Source organism: Mauremys mutica, chromosome 2 (genome assembly GCF_020497125.1).
Source record: "Mauremys mutica isolate MM-2020 ecotype Southern chromosome 2, ASM2049712v1, whole genome shotgun sequence".
Lineage (NCBI taxonomy): Eukaryota > Metazoa > Chordata > Testudines > Geoemydidae > Mauremys > Mauremys mutica.
Genome location: NC_059073.1, coordinates 139,131,836 through 139,137,011, shown reverse-complemented (window position 1 = coordinate 139,137,011; position 5,176 = coordinate 139,131,836).

Below are 5,176 nucleotides of genomic sequence, written 5' to 3'. Positions count from 1 at the left end.
TTCTGAGATTTAGTTGCTTTCTTTGGTTATGTTTTTCAGGTCAGTGAAGAGCAAACCAACCTGCTCCACCCTCAATACCCACCTCCCTGATCTGATTTTTAGCTTCTGCTCTGTGTGGTGTCCCAGTAGGCTCTCTGTGGGTGACATCAAATCCAATCATTGAAAAGCTTTGAAGCCTAGGACCATAAACTTAGGGTAAGTTCAGTGTGTATGCAATATTGCTCATTTTTATGGTTTTTTTAAAAAAACATATGTTATTCTTATAAAATATGAATAAACACATTTTAAGGCGTGCACACACTGATTCTTCTGCTGGTTTAGAAGTAATTAGAGAAAAACAGAACCGCAAAATTGTGCATGTTATAGAAGTTCATACAATCAACACAATAGTTAAGTAAGTGAGTTTATTCAAGGACATTGAGTGTATTGTCACTGGAAACAAATCTCATTATAATCTAATCAATCAAAGAAAGGAAATAGCATCCATAGCGTATGAAAATATGATCCAAGATAGAAGACAGGATAAAGTATTGCCCTTTCCTGTTAAATCTTACAGGACTTCTCCTTAATCATATTAGAATATTTAGTTCTTACATAGCACTTTTTGCCCACAGATAACAAAGCATTTTACAAAGGAGGTCGGTAACGTTATCCCCAGTTTACAGAAGGGGAAACTGAGTGGGGAAATGACTTGCCCAAGGTTATCCAGCAGATCATCAGTGGTAGACTGAGGAATATAACCCAGATCTCCTGAGTCCTAATCTGGTGCTCTATCCACTAGATCATATAGAAACTGAAGCTCATCGGTTTGAAGATGAGCCTGATTTTCACAGGAACTGAGCACTCAGCAACTGCCACTGAAGTCACTTGAGCTACTGGTTGCTGTTGGGCATTTTAGAAAATCTCTCTCATTTGTAGGTGCTTGGGTGGGAGGTGAGTGCTTATGAAAGTCTGGCCCTATGTGTTCCACTCAAGGTCACGGTTAGTGGCAGAGCCAGGAACAGATCATAGAGGTCTTTCCTCCTCCAGTCCCTTTCTGTCCTTTCTACATCCCAGTGTCTCTGCTTCCTTGCTCAGAGAGAGGATTTTACTTCTAAACGCCTTGATTTACCAGCTGTCATTTTCCTCTTTACTAATTTCCCAGATATGTTTTTGCTAAATGTTCCTTTTCCTCTTCATATTATACTGAATGTAACACTTAGACTATCATTTTCTTGACCTGCAGTCTATATAGTCTTTTTATTGTGCAATAATAAGTATAGGATGATTGGACTTTGAAAGTGCAGTTAGAAATCAGAGCTGTCATCATAATAATGCAGCACTTTGATGTTAAAGTTCAGACACATTTTCTGTAGCAGCTCAAAACAAATTGCCACTACTAGTTGCTGCTTGATACTTTGCTCCTTCATTTCGTGCCAGGATCAGAGCAACTCTCGAGGCAGGAGCTCAACAGGACTGATTTATGCAGGTTCAGTTCAGCTTATGCTGCCAAACCCGCAGCTGTATGGAGCTTCCTGAGTCATGTGGGGCCACTGATACTGGTTTTGTGTTTGCTGCCATCCTGCAGTGCTGATCATGAGTATGTTCCACAGACAGCTCTGTGGTGAAAAAAGATGAGACCACTTGGGAACATAGGTGCTGGAACTGGGGGTGATACTGCACCCCCTGGCTTGAAATGGTTTCCATTATATACAGGGTTTACAATTTGGTTCAATGGCTCTCAGCACCCACACTATACAAATTGTTCCTGCTTGGGAGTAAGGACTTGTCCTTTACTGTGACCCTGGTGGGCATATTGTTTACCAGGAAAGCTCCCACTACTGTCCCCTTAACTGTTTTCACAAACATACCAGTTCTGAACACATCACCATGCCCTTCCCATGCTCGTGTGCCATAGTGGTTTAGGGGGAGAGGGCTGGGAAAAGGTTTCACAGTGAATTGGGTCATTGCATCTATAGAGCCCAGTTGGATAGACCTAAATTTGCTTGATCCAGCCTAATGTTTAACCAGTGCTACTCTCTCTGCATGTTGGAAAGTGGTTTTGGTCATGAAACAATCTGCAGTCAAGTTCTAGCCCCTTTTGGATGTCTGGTGAAAACAATAATAAACCCTCAGGGCTTTGCCCTCATGGCGTATGATGTTTCCAGGATTCCTGAAAGGGTTTAAATCCATATGCCCAGTTGAGTGTTGTTATTCCTTACTTTGAACTGACACATGCCAACAAAACTAAAATAACCAGGATTAGTTGTTGCACATGCAGCTCATCAGAAACCACTGTTTGCAATTATGGCAACATAACAATGTTAACTGGTCTGGAACCGAGCTTTATTTCCTAATTGTCCATAGTAGTAATAATATTTATATATTTTAAATTGAAGGCACATCAAGTTCTTCATGTGCTCCAGGCATATAGAGAAATCATGTCGCCTACCACTGACATGTAGCCATTTCTGGGTTGGAAGTTGGCAGCTGTTTAACAGTACACAACAACTCTACACAATAGTTAGGTCAAGAAGTGGCTGATCTTGCAAACCTTCCTCATAAAAACAAAGATGGTCTTTTGATTAAAGCCATTGAACAGGGACTTGGGAGATCTGGGGTCAATTCCCAGCTCTGCCACAGACTCACTGTGTGACCTTGAGCAAGTTACCTAATCTCTCTCTTCCCCGTTTGTAAAAATGGAGATAGTAATTCTACCTTTTTTCACCATTTGACTTTCTCATCTGCTTCCCTTATAAGCTCTTCAGAACAGGAATTTTGTCTTATGTTCATATACCACACCTTGCACAATGGGGCCCATTTTCAGTTGGTGCTTCTTGAAACTACCATAATGCTGCTACTGCTAAATAATGCAGAGTTGACAGAGAATTCAGATGAAGTTATGTATATAGACGCTATGCTGGATCTGACTTACAGTGAAGGACCTTGTCCAGACAAACCTGCAGGGAAGATCAAAGGGGAGAACCTAATTATCCACAGTGGAGTTTAGCCAAGACACTTGAAGGAACACTCTTAACAGTCTTTGCTTAGATATACAGGAAATGTAGGCACCTTAGGCAGGGAGGAAAAAAGCCAAGACATCTTTAAATTAATACAAGTAGTAAGGGCCCTGGTTTTATTTTATCTTCTGCATGGGGAAGGGTTAGAATTTCCATTACTATGCCAAACACTAGAAGCTGGCTGGCTCAAAACAGAATGGACAGTCCCTTGGCTATTTTTGGACATATGAGTACTTGAGTCAATAACACAAGTGCTATAACTGTAAGAAAGAGAGGCTTCCTGACCTGTCTTGTTGTGGATACAGTACACCAATGAGAGAGGGTGAACCCAGAGCACATTTTATTAGCAACAGTGTTAATTCATAATATGAGAGTTAATTAAGCTCAGTCTGCAGAATATAAGGAACAATTAATTAAGGGCTCATTGATTTTAAATTTGTTTTAAGAAAATACAAATCAATCCATCTTCATCATCTCTTGAATTTTCCCTAGATCACAGAGCACTGAACAAATCAATGTGACACAGACTAGCTGCGTTTTTTATTAATGGGTTATGGTAAAAACAATTCCCACACTATAAGTGGAGTCAGTGTAGGTGTGGACTGGGAAAGTGTGTTAAAATACAAACATAAATTCCTTTCAGGTCAGTTTTAAAGGAGAGGGAGCCGTTGTGTCTGGAGGTTGGAGCAGGATGGGGGCTGAAGGTCAGAACTACTGGGTTCTATTCTAGACTTTGAGAGGAAGAGAACAGCTTAGTTTAGCGGCTGAAACAGTGGGAGTAGGGGACAGAGAGTCAGCTATTCTGGATTTTATTTCTGATTTTGTAAGGAGAATGTAGCCTAATGGCTAGAAGAGGGGGAAATGGGAACCAGACCTAGACCAGATCAAAGTATTCTTTCAAAACTCTTTTTTAACAACAAATTGCTTCCTCCGCCTCCCCCATCCCTGTCAAAATGGAAATTTCCATGGCAAGAGTCTATCTGATTAAATTTTATCATTTTTTTTGTGGGGGGGGGGGAAACAAAATTTCTGCTATAAATCAGTTTTCAGCTGAGACCTTTTGGTATCTGAAAACTATTCAATTATGGGAATTTTGTTTTTTTGACAAAATCCTGAAGACCTTTGAATAAAAATGTGTGTGAAAACAAAAAAGCTTTTGTTTTCATTTTGTTTGCAGTGTTGTAGCCGTGTTAGTCTAGGATATTAGAGAGACAAGGTGGGTGTGAGGTAATATCTTTTTATTGGACCAACTTCTGTCGGTGAGAAAGACACACTTTTGAGCTACACAGAGCTCTTCTTGCCCAGACTTGAAGAACCAACAGAAGTTGATCCGATAAAAGATATTACCTCACCCATCTTGTCTCTTTGTTTTCACTGATTTTTTTTCCATGGGGACAAAAACCAATTTCCCAGCTTTAGTCAGCTCTCTTGGGCTCTTTCCCTGTGTTTGTAAGGGTATGTTGCCTAGTAGTTAGAGCTGGATGCCTCTCCTCAGTTCTTCTGTGCAACTCGGTGTATTTGTCCTTGGTATGTCAAGGGTTAACATTTGATGTGAAGGTCCCAGGTAGAGTGTTAGCCAAGAGCTAGTCTGGCCACTAGATAGGGCAGTTTGGTGGCCAGGTTAATTTCTTCTCTAGGGATTAGCTGCTGATTGGTGGGGCCATTCCAGCTTTCTTTCTTGTGGGACAGAATCTGGTTTCTCTTCTTACACTGGGTTCCCTTTGCAGATCTGTTCCCACATTTTTGCTTAGTTCTTTGGATGAAACAACACTGGGACAAGCAACAGCATCATCAAATCAGAAGGAGGAAGCAGAGCAGGCACTGCCGAAGGACAGATTATAGGCAGCTTCCCTGGGGAATTTTATTTTTTTTCTGGACAATATCCTAAATATAAGATGTGGAAGGATAAGCAGGACTTCCAAGTCATATGTATAGTGGGCAGAACACTCATCCTGTTTTAAACAGGAAAGTCCTGCTTTTGTAATGTTTGTTCCCCCCCATCTGGGACTGAGACAAAACCGAATGTGGTTGTGTCCAGTATTGGATAGGAGGGGGGTGCCATAATGGAGAGTGCCCTGCTCTGCCTCTGCCAGCGTGACTGTGTGAGGTCACGCTGACAGGCGTGGGGTGGCACACTCTTCATTATGGTGTCCCCTCATTCACGGTCATCCCGGTTG